The 16,468-nt window shown below is 43.0% G+C and overlaps 1 pseudogene; it reads left to right on the forward strand.

Annotated features, from left to right (window-relative positions):
- The window catches only part of LOC131528930 (NACHT, LRR and PYD domains-containing protein 3-like), a 65,086-nt pseudogene that overhangs the window by 37,248 nt on the left and 11,370 nt on the right, over positions 1 to 16,468 (forward strand).

A 16,468-nucleotide genomic window follows, 5' to 3' on the forward strand; every position in this document is an offset into this window, starting at 1 on the left:
CCTGAACCCCAGAGAGAATCTATTGGGTATTGTCAAGAGGAAAATGAGAAACAAGAGACCAAAAAATGCAGATGAGCTGAAGGCTGCTATCAAAGAAACCTGGGCTTCCACACCACCTCAGCAGTGCCACAAACTGATCACCTCCATGCCACGCCAAATTGAGGCAGTAATTAAAGCAAAAGGAGCCCCTACCAAGTATTGAGTACATATGCAGTAAATGAACATACTTTCCAGAAGGCCAACAATTTACTAAAAATGTTTTTTTTTTTATTGGTCTTATGAAGTATTCTAATTTGAAGGCTCAGGAAACCTTTGCAGGTGTTTTGAGTTGATCAGTTGATTGGCATGTCACCATACTCTAATTTGTTGAGAGTGAATTGGTGGGTTTTTGTTAAATGTGAGCCAAAATCATCACAATTAAAAGAACCAAAGACTTAAACTACTTCAGTCTGCGTGCATTGAATTTATTTAATACACAAGTTTCATAATTTGAGTTGAATTACTGAAATAAATGAACTTTTCGACGACATTCTAATTTATTGAGATGCACCTGTATATGATCTGACTGTTGATGTGTGTTCTGCTCTCTTTCAGTCTTGCTGGCTGTAATCTCATTGCTCAGTGTTGTGAGAGTTTGTCTTCAGCTCTTCAATCCTCAAACTGTGTCCTGAGAGAGCTGGATCTGAGTAACAATGACCTGCAGGACTCTGGTGTAAAGATTATTTCTGATGGACTGAAGAATCCAAACTGTCAGCTGCAGATACTGAGGTATTTAAGAACATATAAGCATTTACATTTAGCTGGTTATAATGTTGATGTGTGTCTGTAGATGATCTGTGTGTGTGTGTGTGTGTGTGTGTGTGTGTGTGTGTCTGTAGACGATCTGTGTGTGTGATCTGTGTGTTTCTGTAGATGATCTGTGTGTGTGTGTGTGTGTGTGTGTGTGTGTGTGTGTGTGTCTGTAGACGATCTGTGTGTGTGTGTGTGTGTGTGTGTGTGTGTCTGTAGACGATCTGTGTGTGTGATCTGTGTGTGTCTGTAGATGATCTGTGTGTGTGTGTGTGTGTGTGTGTGTGTGTGTCTGTAGACGATCTGTGTGTGTGATCTGTGTATTTCTGTAGATGATCTGTGTGTGTGTGTGTGTGTGTGTGTGTGTCTGTAGACGATCTGTGTGTGTGTGTGTGTGTAGATGATCTGTGTGTGTGTGTGTGTGTGTGCGCGCGTTTTTGTGAAAAGTCAGGACATAGATGTGTGTAATAACAAAGGTATGTCAGGTATTACAAGGTGAAGGTGACATCTCAGGACATTGACCCATGTCCCCACTTTTCAAAACGCTTATAAATCACTCAGAATGAGGTTTTTTTGGGGAAAGTTGAAATGCACAGTCTCCTGTAAGGGGTAGGTTTAGGTGTAGGGTTGGTGTAGGACAATAGCACATACAGTAAGTACAGTATAAAAACCATTACGCCTATGGAGAGTCCCCACTTTTCACAAAAACGAACGTGTGTGTGTGTGTGTGTGTGTGTGTCTGTAGATGATCTTTGTGTGTGTGTGTGTCTGTAGATGATCTGTGTGTGTGTGTGTGTGTGTGTGTGTCTGTAGATGACCTGTGTGTGTCTGTAGATGACCTGTGTGTGTCTGTAGATGATCTGTGTGTGTCTGTAGATGATCTGTGTGTGTGTGTGTGTGTGTGTGTGTGTGTGTGTGTGTGTGTGTGTGTGTGTGTGTGTGTGTGTGTGTGTGTGTAGATGATCTGTGTGTGTGTGTGTGTGTGTCTGTATATGATCTGAATGTGTGTGTCTGTCAGGGTTTCCGCGGGGTCTTAAAAAGTCTTAAATTGTACAAGAAAGTCTTAATTATGATTTCAAGAGGTCTTAAATTTGGAGACGGAAAGACCAGAATTGTGATATGGCTGAATGTGACGATTAAACTTCAAAAGGCTATGATTTCATGAAATAAACATGAGCGCTGCAGGTTCAGAGTCCGGTGCTGCACTGTCTTTACCGGGAAACCGTTATAACGCGACAGCTGCTGGCAGAGAATGAATGAGTAATGTCTAAAGTGGTCCAGGGGAGACCGCAACAGAACTAAAATTGGTTGGTGGTGAGGCACTGTGCGACGGCAGAGAAAACGTCTCCAGACCCAGAAAAGGTTACAATAACCCACACAGCCACGGTAGTTCAGCAAAAAGAGAACTTTTTATTTACCATCTAAACAGAAGTAGCATTTAAGGGGGTATTAACTTCAGAAGGGGGCAAGGCCAAAATAACAAACATAAAGGAGCTAACTGTATAAACCAACTGACTAAACTTCAAAGAAAAGAAAACAAAATACAGCAGATTTAAACTAACTCCCTAAACTAACATAAACAGGAGAAAATAAATAATACAAAACAAAATAGCACCCACCGTCCTACTAAAGCCAAAAGCAAAAGATATAAATTAAAGCTTAAAATTCATAATAGGCTACGGAAGTTAACGCTCACTTCTCTGTAGATTAAGGATCAGTCTTAGCTGTAATCAACGAAACCAACGGCAGAAACTCTTCTTCAACAATCTCAACACAATAGGGATAAAGGTACACCAAAGCACCAATTAAGGCTTCACAATAAATCCTGAAGTCTAAGGATGAGTTCTCAGCCGTCGCACACCATCCAGCCACCACCAACTGCTGGTCTGAGTAGCAGCTGAAGTTTAAGCACTCGCTCTCCTCTCCCATTCCCCAATCACAGCAGAGCTCGTAATTAGCCTCAGGTGGGAGATACAGGTTCTGCAGAGAGAGAGAGAGAGAGAGAAAGAGAAAACAAGGCACGGAGTTCACACAACAGAACCTTACGGCTCTGGGCGTAACAGTAAGTTAACATCGGTTATACCAGTGTTAATTTTGGCAGGCATTTTTGATTTAGTCTTAGTCTTTATCTTGAGACGAAAATGCTTAATAGTCTTATTCACATTTTAATCATTTGAGTCTTTCATAGTTTTAGTCTAGTTTTATTCAACAAAAATTCATTGTATTTTTGTCAACTTTTAGTCTTTACTTTTAGTCAAAGTGCCGTTAACAACATTTATTTTGGTAGCTATTTTATATGTAGTATTCAAACAAAAATAGGCATCAATTCTTCTGTCTTTAGACCAAATATATTAAGCTCAAGAGAAATTTGAATCAAGGATTGAATTTGGAAAAACTGGAATAAATTTACATTTTTTGGTAGAGATACAAATTAAAGTCATTTTTCAGATACAGTAGCTTTACTTAATTATACATTTATTTAACATCTTTTGTTGGTTAACATTTATGACACGGATAGGAATGCTGTCCCTTTAAGACGGAAGGCATGTAATACTGACACACATTCTGTCACAGATCCGCCCACAGCGTCATCCACACCAACCACCTACACCCGTTCGCAATCACCGGAGTACTGATTACCACCTGTCATCACTTACCTGCTCGCTATATCAAGTCACTCACCACAATCCTGCGTTGGTTGGTCTCAAGGTCGTAAGCCTGGCTCACTTCCCTACTCACCTCTTGGATTGCCTGGATCCTCCGTCCTGTAAGCCTCACCGACTGACCTATCACAAAAGTGTCACTTTGAGTTGGACGAAGTCACTGAGTTAAAGGACCCCTTTGTTTTAAGTTACGTTTTGTTTGAAATCCTTCGGGATCAGTTTATGTTTGTGGGAAGGAAATAAAAGAAGTGTGTTCCCACTAACCCTGTGTTTGCCTCTCCGTCCAAACCTGACAGAATACCAACCCCTCAAAAGGAGTATTTGGGCGTTGTTAAACTGAGATGGAAGACCAAGCTCTTCCAACACGGACCCATTCACCGAACTAGTTCACGCTCTCCATGAAGCCCTCCAGCCTCCTCCGGCCCTCCCATCTCCTTCCGGGTGCCCAATGGCCAAACCTACCCTCTACTCCGGCGATGCGGCCACCTGTAGTGGCTTCTTGCTTCAGTGTTCCCTGTACTTTGAGTTTCAACCTCACCAATTCCTGAGCGATCGGGCAAAGATAGCTTTCATCATGTCCCTGCTGTCCGGAAGAGCCCTACAGTGGGCTGAGGCGCTCTGGAATTCACACAGCCCGTCGTGCGGTCACTGGGTGCCTTCACCGACCATTTCAGTGAAGTGTTCAGCCATACAGCCTCCTCCATCTCCGTTCACGAAGAGCTCTTTCAGTTACGACAAGCCAACATGTCCATCCATGATTACACCGTAAGATTTCGCACTCTAGCCGCCGGCAGTGGGTGGAACGAGACAGCACTTCTCGCCGCCTATCGACGGGTCTTGCACCTCCATAAAACAGCAGATGTCTGTTATTGAAGACTCAGTGGGCTTGGAGGGCTTTCTCCAGAAATCGTTGCACATTTCACAACAGTTAAATGCTTGTCGTTCGGAGACTACCCCAGCAACCACCTCACAAGGATCGGTCCCACTTGTACCGGAACCCATGCAGGTGGACCGGTACCACCTATCTCCGGAGGAACGGGCCCGCCGGAGAACCCACAATCTTTGTATGTACTGCGGCTCGAAGTCACTCCTGGTAGCCTGCCCGTTCGCCCCGAACTCCACGGTGAGTACGGTTCATCTTCACCCTGATGTTTCCAAGATTCCACATAGTGATGCTCTAATCATTTACCTGAACCGATCCTTTCCAGTTAAAATCCTCATTGACTCCGGAGCCGCAGGAAATTTCATCTCTTGACCAGCCTCCTTCAACTCCAACTGCTCCGAGTACTACATCCCACCGGATTTCCACCATACAAGGCAAACCGTTGAGCAAAGGGCTGGTACGCCACCACACTCCAGAGGTCACGCTCGCGTTGGACACTTTCACGAGGAACAAATCTCCTTTCTTATCTTGGAGGAAGCCATTGTGGATGTGGTGCTGGGTCGTCCCTGGCTCGTAAAACATCATCCAGACTTGCATTGGAGTTCGGGAGAAATCCTTCGTTGGAGTGCTTCCTGCTTTGAAAAGTGTCTCCCCAGTCTCCCGGTACCTCGCCAGTCCGTACCATCTCTCCCACTCAACTCCACCACCGTGAGAGCCCTACCACACTTACCTCGGTCAAGATTCCCAGAGCCTACCTCCCTTACCAAGGCGTGTTCAGCAAAACGGCCGCTACTGCCTTCCTCCGCACAGACCCTGGGACTGCACCATTGACCTGTTACCCGGGGCCAAACTGCCTAAAGGTCACGTCTATCCCTCTCAATCCCGGAACGCATCGCCATGGAAGAATATGTGAGAGGCGCTACAGCAAGGGTTCATCCGTCCCTCCACATCTCCCGCAGCCTCCAGCTTCTTCTTTGTCGCCAAGAAGGACGGGGCCTCCGCCCATGTATAGATTACAGAACGCTCAACGCACAAACAGTCAAATTCGCCTATCCCTTACCACTGGTCCCAGCTGCCTTAGAAGAACTTCGTGGGGCCCGAGTTTTCACCAAACTCGACCTCCGCAGCGCCTATAATTTAATCCGAATACGGAAAGGAGATGAATGGAAGACAGCCTTTATCACGCCCACCGGCACTACGAATATCAGGTTATGCCGTATGGCCTTCGAACTCTCCATCAATATTTCAGAACTTCATGAGCGAGATCTTCCGGGACATGCTCAACCGATTCACCCTCATTTATATCGATGACATCCTGATCTACTCTTCCACCCTCGAGGAGCACCAAGACCATGTTACCCAAGTTCTCCAACGCCTCCGCCAGCATCAACTGTATCTCAAGCTCGAAAATGTGAATTCCATCAAACAAAGATCCATTTCTTGGGATACATCATCGGCGGATGGAGTACAAATGGATCCAGCCAAGGTGAAAGCCGTAAAAATTGGCCACAACCATCTTCTATCAAGGAGCTCCAACGGTTCCTCGGGTTCGCCAACTTCTATCGACGTTTCATAGCCCATTATAGCCATCTGTCAGCTCCTCTAACCTCTCTCCTCCAAGGAAAACCGAAATCCCTTACCTGGGCGCCTCAAGCGATGCAAGCCTTCAAAGGTTAAAGTCCTCCTTTGCACCGCTCCAACACTCACCCATCCAAACCCCAATCAACGCCGTGGTGGAAGTGGATGCTTGACGGTGGGAATTGGCGCGGTCTTGTCGCAGCTAAAGGCGAACCTCCAGTGCTTCACCCTGTGCCTACTTCTCCAAGAAGATGTCCCCAGCAGAACAAAACTACGACATCGGGAACCGCGAATTACTGGCAATCAAACTAGCACTGGAGGAGTGGCGGCACTGGCTAGAAGGCGCACAACATCCGTTTGAAGTGATTACTGACCACAAAACCTCCAGTACCTTCGAAGCCAAGCGCCTAAACCCCGACAAGCCCGCTGGGCCCTTTTCTTCACTCGATTCAAATTCACTATCACCTATCGTCCGGCCACAAGAACCTCAAGGCCGATGCTCTGTCCCGTCTGCACCAGCCCGACCCATCACCCGAACATCCAGAACCAGTCCTGCCACCCAAAATATTCGCTTGCCCCATCATATGGAAGGTGGATGACCAGATCCGTGCTGCCACTCAATCTGAGCCTGCTCCGCCGGAGTTCCAGAGGAAGCTGTACATACCAGCCACCTTCCGTCTCCCCTTCTGGACTCTCTACACACGTCTCCGGGATCCGCCACCCGGCCACAACGCACTCTCTCGCTCCTTGAACAAGTACTGGTGGCCCAACATGAACCAGGGCGTTGCCCGTTCGTCCGAGGCTGTGCCGTCTGTGCCATCACCTCGACCCCCGTCACTTGCCCGAGGGAAAACTGGTCCCCCTGCCGATCCCACGCCGGCCCTGGTCCCATATCGGAGTTGACTTTGCCACAGACCTACCACCCTCCAACGGATCTACCACCATTCTCGTTGCGGTCGACCGGTTCTCTAAGGCCTGCAAATTGATCCCCTTACGAGGATTACCCACAGCCCTCGAAACTGCGGAAGCTCTCTTCCAACATGTCTTCCGGAACTTTGGCCTGCCCGAAGATATTGTCTCCGACCGAGGGCCTCAGTTCACTTCCAGGGTCTGGCGTAGTTTCTTCCGGCTACTAGGAGTCTCTGTCAGTCTGTCCTCCGGGTATCACCCACAGACCAACGGCCAAACGGAACGGAAAATCCAGGAGATTGGGCGCTACCTGCGCGCCTATTGCCATCGTCACCAGGACCACTGGAGCAAGTACCTACCCTGGGCCGAGTACGCCCAAAACTCACTGCGGCAAGAAACTACCGGTCTCACCCCATTTCAATGCTTGTTAGGATTTCAACCTCCGCTCTTCCCCTGGACCGGAGAGCCTTCCGAAGTCCCGGCGGTTGACTTCTGGTTTCGAGAGAGCGAAAGAGTGTGGGACACGGCGCATGTCCATCTCCAGCGGGCAGTACGGAGGCACAAAAGACATGCAGATACCCATCGCGCCGCCACGCCCCTATACCGTCCCGGCGACCGAGTCTGGCTCTCCACTCGGGATATTCGCCTCCGTCTGCCCTGCAAGCTAAGCCCTCGCTATGTCGGTCCCTTCCCTATAATAAGACGGATAAACGAAGTCACCTATGAGCTCCAGCTCCCAGCAACTTACCGCATTTCACCTACCTTCCATGTATCCCTATTAAAACCATTCACTAATCCCGTTCTCCCTCCTTCCGCAGAGCACGAAGTACCTCCTCCTCCCGAGGCCGACCCCAGTGGGACCATCTACAGAGTCGAAGAAATCCTAGACTCCCGTCGGCAGGCGGCCGACTCCAATACCTGGTGGATTGGGAGGATTCGGCCCGAAGAGATCATGGGTAAACCGAGAGGATGTACTGGACCCCTCGCTTCTTTCCGACTTCCACCGGTCGTACCCCGACCGCCCTGCCCCAAGAGGACGTGGTCGCCCTCGCCGTCGGTCCCGGGCGCCAGGAGACGCCCGTGGGGGAGGGGGTACTGTCACAGATCCGCCCACAGCGTCATCCACACCAACCACCTACACCCGTTCGCAATCACCGGAGTACTGATTACCACCTGTCATCACTTACCTGCTCGCTATATCAAGTCACTCACCACAATCCTGCGTTGGTTGGTCTCAAGGTCGTAAGCCTGGCTCACTTCCCTACTCACCTCTTGGATTGCCTGGATCCTCCGTCCTGTAAGCCTCACCGACCGACCTATCACAAAAGTGTCACTTTGAGTTGGACGAAGTCACTGAGTTAAAGGACCCCTTTGTTTTAAGTTACGTTTTGTTTGAAATCCTTCGGGATCAGTTTATGTTTGTGGGAAGGAAATAAAAGACGTGTGTTCCCACTAACCCTGTGTTTGCCTCTCCGTCCAAACCTGACACATTCAGTTTTCACCCACCTGTTTACGCTCGCTGCGGCTGCCTCCTCTCCCCTCCCTCTCAAACATGACACCGGCTTTGAGTGTGACCGGCTGATGATTGGCTGTTCTGCCTTAAGTCCCGCCTCTCTTGGTATGTTAGATTTATCAGTCAGCTTGTGCTGAGGAGGCGGGAACTTACGGTTATGGTTATTTACATCTCCCTTTTCCAGGTAATTTGAGTGTTTATGCTTTCGAGGTTTAAATAAGCTTGATATGTGTTTGGGCAGATGTTCTGTTTATGTTTTGTTGACATGTCGAGTGTTTTCTGTATTATATTTAGTTTTTTAGACTAATGGTAATTGCTAATTGGGATATTATTCAGCAGCTAGCTAAATTCGGTTATGTATGTGGCATGCAATGAATAAAGTAACTGTGATGAAGAAGGCAGGGAATTGACGAGGAGGAGGGACAAATTGTCATTGTTAAGCAGTGTATATATGAGTTTATTGCCAGTGCAATTGATTTTGATATTTTGAGCATTGTTTGTTAATAATTTAAAAATAATTTCCCCCTGGGATTATTAAAGTATTTCTGATTCTGATTCTTTAGCAAGACTACTGTTGTGTATTTTCACAACAGAGTTTTGACTTATTTTCTGTGTGTTCCGAGCAGTGATGGGAATAACGGTGTTATAAATAAACGGCGTTAATAACGGCGTTATTTTTTTTCAGTAACAAGTAATCAAACTAATTACTGTTTCCCCTGTTACAACGCCGTTACCGTTACTGACAATAAAATGAGGCGTTACTATATTATATTATTAGAATTACATTTTTCAGTTCATCTGAATGGACGCGCAGTGTAGCTGTATTTGACGTACCATAAACTCTAGTGTGAAGCGCACGCAATATTATCTGTCTGCAACACCGGAGGCCACACTTTCAGGACCGCAGTTGTAGGACCGCACTTCTAGGACCCTAGTTTTTTGTGACAGCGCCACCTACCGAGCCGGAGAACCGCAGTCCCAGGAACGTATTTCTAGGACCCTAGTTTTGGAGGACTGAAAAAAGTGCCACTAAGGCAGTATTTCCACCCAGTTTTAACTACATTAGAATTTCAGAGTTTTTTAAAAGTTTTATTGCACCCAAATACTACTTTCTTTATTGCAATTAAACCTGGTTCCTAGGAATGTTGAGTAATCATTGGGTCTAAGTAGCATAATATAATAACTCAAATAAAATAAACAAGGAATCATGGTATAGTCAAGGATGACTCTGGGGGTAGATTTAAGATTGTGTATATTTTATAAAATAATATATTACAACAGTTGAATTTTGAACACACACAAAAACAAATTTGTTCATGATGTGAACCACATAGAAAGAACTTCATGGACGACGTCTTCACTGACTCCTGAGAGAGAGAAAGAGAGAGAAGTGAATGAAATTAGGAACATTTAGTTGAACATGTTCTACTCTCTAATTTTAAATTTCATATTTAAAAGATCTTAGTTACCACAGAGCGCACACACATATACGATCCAAAAATAATTATATCAATCTTCATACCAATTAATGTTCATAATACTATTACTGCATACTGTTCAAAGATTTGGAAAATCTCATCTGAACTGAGAAAAAAATAATAGAGAGAGATGCAAGAAATCTGAATAGAAATAACATATTATTGACATGAGTTTAAATATTTAAAGCACACGTTGTGATGTATCTTTTCTCAGTTGTTTCTCTATCACCCTATTCAATTCTTCCACTTCACTGAAATAGTAAATGGAGAACATAATCACAGGTTAACAGAAATACTGTTAACGCTTAAAAAAAGGATACATTGGACATTGTGTAAAAACAATTCCAATACTTGAACAATTTATTTATTTATCTTTTGTCATACTATCGCCTGCCCTGAGCTGTGTCCTTGAAAACACTTCATATAGAGTACAGTACACAGTAAATGACACAATCTAACACGTGGTATTTTAACAGTCAATTATTATGATGGCCTCTCTGTTATATCAGACTATTAAAATGTCATATATCTCAATCAACATTATAAAGCCATGTCAAAATGAAGAGACGTACTCATAACATGTATTGTGGGGTAACGTTAAACAGGCTGAGTGAGCACATGACAGTTAAAACATTAAGATTATTTTAACTTAATTAAAATGGAAAAACAATGAGTAATTAACAAGCTTTCACAACGAACGTGCTACAGTTTATTGTGCTGTCAATAATTCAACACAGGCTTATCGTGCTAACAATTCATTTTACAGCATTAGAGGCTAATATATGATGGCTGTGCATTCAAGACTATTTAGCAAATCACGATCACTTTGGCTACGTTAACCTTCCAATGAAATGCATCACAATTGTTTTTAATGTTAAACAAATAAAAATTGATTCACATTTGATACTCACACTCTGGCTGTCATCCATCTTCGCTGGCCCTCTAATTCGGTAGGTGGCGCTGTCACTAAAAACCTAGGGTCCTAGAAATGCGGTCCTGAAAATGCAGCCTCCGGTTTTGCAGGCAGATGCTACTCAGCGCACGACTCGCCGCCGCTTTCTCTCACAGACACGCGCGCAAAGAAAGATACAGAGCGAGAGTCTTTCATAACATGCAGAAGTGACGCGCTACATGTAAACGATATTCTTTGTTGTATTTTCCTGTCCTTTGTTCCTTTGGAATTCTTCAGCTTTTAAGAACTGCCGGTTTCTCTGGTAGTGGGCGGAGCTAATGCGCAAACGACAATCTCATTGGCTGGCGCTCACCTATTATCGTCCCTGTTTTGATTTCAGCAAATCAGTTCGAGCGAACGCAGACAACGTGATTAATATTCATGAACCCAGCAGCTCATTAATCCTTAGTGCGTTTTATATTGATGACAAATCAATATAAATTTTTTTTTTTTAAGTAACGCAATAGTTACTTTCCCTGGTAATTAGTTACTTTTATAATGATGTAACTACTATTTGTGAGAAGTAACTAGTAACTATAACTAATTACTTTTTTAAAGTAACGTACCCAACATTGGTTCCGAGTGTGTTTTTATACTTTTCTGGTATCACTCATTTAAATGGGAAGCTTTTTATATCTTGTATGTTATACATTTTGTACCCTTCTGTCATTGTATTCATCGTTTTTATTGTTAACAAACAAACCACATCCATCCCCCGCACTTTTGAAAAGCTTGCTACACGCCTGCCGGTAGTCCTCAAATAACATTCTAACAAATAACGGAGAAATAACATTCTCCGAAAGTCAGCATGATTACAAATGTGATATTGATTCTATACAACCGTTCAATAAACAAGAAGTTAATATCAAGAGACTTCCGTTTTAGACACCATATTTCCTGCTTTTGCTCTATTTCACCAACAAAAATCATTCCAAACACAGCCACAGCACTGTTTTGTGTCTCAGAGCAACATGACGGTGTTTCGTTCCTGAATGAATCAACTGTTTAAATGATTCGGTTCAGTCTCAATGAATCACTTAACAGTGACTTGCTGCCACCTACTGGCCGTTTTAATTTTACATTTAAAGTATGAAATTTTAAATGATTTCAAACATCCATTTTCAACGTTTTATGTTTCAAATAGGCCTATCAAAACATTATGCATTTGTAACTGCAGGTTAAAGCACTCCGTGTCCCTCTGAGCTGCATTAAATAGTGTGTAAATACGTCTAAATGCCACGTCAGATGCATCTTCTGTGTTTCCTTTGCATTGAAATATAAATTTTGTTGATACTGATTTCATTTGCTTGGTAACAGCCCAAATGCTAGAATTTGACTCAAAAGATGATGCACACTTTTAGAAAAAAATGGCTTAAAGGTAAAAATAAAACTCATTGGAAAATATTAATTTCTATCACTGCTGTGAACTGACCAAACAGAATATGAAGAATATCAAAAATAATTCAGGAGTCAGCTGTCCACGGTAATCTTTAAGATACCTGCACAGTAACACACTCAACAAAATATTGTCTAGTTATCAATATCGCACACCCCTAATTCATGTTATTTAATTTATATAATAATTTATTGATAAAAATTGTTTAAATCAATATAATTAATACTTTTGACTTATCAATTTTCTTAAAAATGGTTTAAAGGCTAAAATGTAAAGTTTATTATTTTATAAAACTTTGTTTTTGTGAAAACTTGTATCTGAACTGTAAATTATGGTTTTTACAGTCATTTTACAGTTTAATATGGTACTATAGACATTGCCATACCCCGCTCATATGGTATTAATTTTATTTGTGCAGGTCTTAAAAAAGGTTTTAAAAAGTCTTAAATATGAGCTTAAAAATCTTGCAGAAACCCTGGTCTGTAGATGATCTGACTGTGTGTTTGTAGATGATCTGACTGTGTCTGTATATGATCTGTGTGTGTCTGTAGATTATCTGACTGTGTGTCTGTAGATTATCTGACTGTGTGTCTGTAGATGATCTGACTGTGTGTCTGTAGATGATCTGTCTGTGTGTGTGTTTCTGTATATGATCTGACTGTTGATGTGTGTGTTCTGCTCTCTTTCAGTCTTGCTGTCTGTGATCTCGATGCTCAGTGTTGTGAGAGTTTGTCATCAGCTCTACAATCCTCAAACTGTGTCCTGAGAGAGCTGGATCTGAGTAACAATGACCTGCAGGACTCTGGTGTAAAGTTTATTTCTGATGGACTGAAGAATCCAAACTGTCATCTGCAGATACTGAGGTATTAACAGCATATAAGAGATAATTTACAGTGAGCTGGTCACAATGTTGATGTGTGTCTGTAGATGATCTGTGTGTGTGTGTGTGTGTGTGTGTGTGTGTGTAGATGATCTGACTGTGTGTGTGTGTGTGTGTGTGTGTGTGTGTGTGTGTGTGTGTAGATGATCTGTCTGTGTTTGTCTGTAGATGATCTGTGTGTGTGTGTGTGTGTGTTTATAGATGATCTGATTGTGTGTCTGTAGATGATCTGTTTGTTTGTGTGTGTGTGTGTGTGTGTGTGTAGATGATCTCTGTGTGTGTGTGTGTGTGTGTGTGTGTGTGTGTGTGTGTGTGTGTGTGTGTCTGTAGATGATTAGAATGTAGTGTGTCTGTAGATGATCTGTGTGTGTGTGTGTGTGTGTGTGTGTGTGTGTGTGTGTGTCTGTAGATGATTAGAATGTAGTGTGTCTGTAGATGATCTGTGTGTGTGTGTGTGTGTGTGTGTGTGTGTGTGTGTAGATGATCTGACTGTGTGTGTCTGTAGATGATCAGAATGTAGTGTCTGTAGATGATCTGTCTGTGTGTCTATAGATGATCTGACTGTGTGTCTGTAGATGCAGACGCGCGGGTTTGTTTACTCATACAGAAGCGCGCGACGCTTGCGGTGATATTAACGTCTGTCGTCTCACTAAATGAGGACATAAATACATGAACAACATCTCCAGAACTGCTCTGAGAGTCACTTCATGAGCATTCGAGCGTTTCATTTGAGAAAAACTATCCTCATATCATATACACAGAAATGTAAAGGTATTCACGGCAACCCGTCAAAATAAAAGTTCGGTTTTACTTGAAGACATTGGGCAGAACGTAATAGGCTACTACTAGTAAAACTATTAAAACCTTATCTTTAAGGAATAATCAAGGCTCCCAGGTAATTTGAGTTTGAGACCCCTGCTGTAGATGATCTGACTGTGTGTGTGTGTGTGTGTGTGTGTGTGTGTGTGTCTGTAGATGATCTGTCGGTGTTTGTCTGTAGATGATCTGTCGGTGTTTGTCTGTAGATGATCTGACTGTGTGTCTGTAGATGATCTGACTGTGTGTCTGTAGATGATCTGACTGTGTGTGTGTGTGTGTGTGTGTGTGTGTGTGTGTGTCTGTAGATGATCTGTCGGTGTTTGTCTGTAGATGATCTGACTGTGTGTCTGTAGATGATCTGACTGTGTGTGTGTGTGTGTGTGTGTGTGTGTGTGTGTGTGTGTGTGTGTCTGTAGATGATCAGAATGTAGTGTCTGTATATGATCTGTGTGTGTCTGTAGATGATCTGTCTGTGTTTTTCTGTAGATGATCTGTCTGTGTGTGTCTGTAGATGATCTGACTGATGATGTGTGTGTTCTGCTCTCTTCCAGATTTTCTGGCTGTAATCTCTCAGATCAGCATTGTGAAATTGTGTCATCAGCTCTTCAATCCTCAAACTGTGTCCTGAGAGAGCTGGATCTGAGTAACAATGACCTGCAGGACTCTGGTGTAAAGTTTATTTCTGATGGACTGAAGAGTCAAAACTGTCAGCTGCAGATACTGAGGTATTAAGCTTATATTAACATATATTAATGCTTATATTAACATATAAGCATTTACAGTCAGCTGGTCATTATGTTGATGTGTGTCTGTAGATGATCTGACCGTGTCTGTAGATGATCTGACCGTGTGTCTGTAGATGATCTGTCTGTGTGTCTGTAGATGATCTGACTGTGTGTGTCTGTAGATGATCTGTCTGTGTGTGTCTGTAGGTTGTCTGGCTGTATGGTGTCAGAGGAAGGCTGTGGTTATTTGTCTTCAGCTCTGAGTTCAAACCCCTCACACCTGAGAGAGCTGGATCTGAGCTACAATCACCCAGGAGATTCAGGAGTCCAGCTGCTCAAACACAAACTGGAGGATCCAAACTATAAACTGCAGATACTCAAGTATGTCAAACACTAATACTGACATACTGAACGTGTGTGTGTGTGTGTGAATGATGCAGATCTACATTAATGTGTATTTGTGTGTTTATAGTGTGGATCATGGAGGAGAGATCAGGATGACAGCAGGACTGCAAAAGTGTAGGAATATAAACGCGCACATACACACACTCTCACAGACACGCAAGCACAAACACACACACACACACACACACACGCTCGTTTTTGTGAAAAGTGGGGACATCCCATAGGCGTAATGGTTTTTATACTGTACTTACTGTATGTGCTATTGCCCTACACCAACCCTACACCTAAACCTACCCCTTACAGGAGGCTGTGCATTTCAACTTTCCCCAAAAAACCTCATTCTGAGTGATTTATAAGCGTTTTGAAAAGTGGGGGCATGGGTCAATGTCCTGAGATGTCACCTTCACCTTGTAATACCTGTCATACCTTTGTCATTATACACATCTATTTCCTGATTTTTCACAAAAACGCGCACACACACACTCTTTCACACACACACACACACACACACACACACACACACACACACAGATTGTTGTTTGACTGTATCACTGAGCTCATCTCATAGACTTTCATTGTTTTTCTATCAGGATAATAAGGTCTATAAGGTCTTTTTGAACTAGTTAGCAGTGTCGCAAATCACTACATAATGTAAACAGAACAGTAATATGTGGATTCAGCTTTAGAGTCACGTGGAAATATCTTTATTTTAATAAATAGGGATTTATATTTATTTAATTGCTGTTTTGGACTCAGACATCCAGCATTAATGGTAATGACGTGTCTTGACACATGATTATTAATTTAGATTCATTTGAAAAAGTAATTTTCATTTTAAAACGCTCTCTGTCCACACTAGAGTTTACAAGTGTTTTCCAAAAGCTTCTCATCCACACTGAAACTTCAGAAACACTAAATTCATCTTACTGCACATGCATGAAACTATAAAATCTCACTGAGATGATACAGACGAACAGATATAATAAAGTTTTCACGCAGTTCTTCTGTCAGGATCATTTTATTTAGTAAACTATCTCACATTCACTGATGAGTCCCGGTGTCCGGACATTTTATCTACCCATCAGATTTTCCTACCAGGGCTTACTGCGCATGCGCACATCAGTATTTTGTCCTTTTTCTCATGCTGAACAACAATATTTAAAGCACCTGCATTACTGTAAGGGGTAGGTTTAGGGTTGGGGTAGGTGTAGACGTTAATAAAACACAATCTAATAGGTAGAAAAAAATATTTATTGTTGGTTTCCGGTAGCTGTGTCCCTTCTAGCCACAACCGCGAATATAACACATAATTACTGTATTTGCATTACTGTAAGGGTAGGTTTAGGGCTGTGGTAGGTGTAGCAGGCTTTTTTTTTTTGTTTTTTGTTTTTTTAAAGTGGACCTTTTTCAGTTCCCACCCATTTTGATATTTAGTTTTTAGGTTCAAATGCTTCATTTTGGTGATTGAATTTTTCAAT

The sequence above is a fragment of the Onychostoma macrolepis genome, chromosome 21 (assembly GCF_012432095.1).
Source record: "Onychostoma macrolepis isolate SWU-2019 chromosome 21, ASM1243209v1, whole genome shotgun sequence".
Classification (NCBI taxonomy): Eukaryota; Metazoa; Chordata; class Actinopteri; order Cypriniformes; family Cyprinidae; genus Onychostoma; species Onychostoma macrolepis.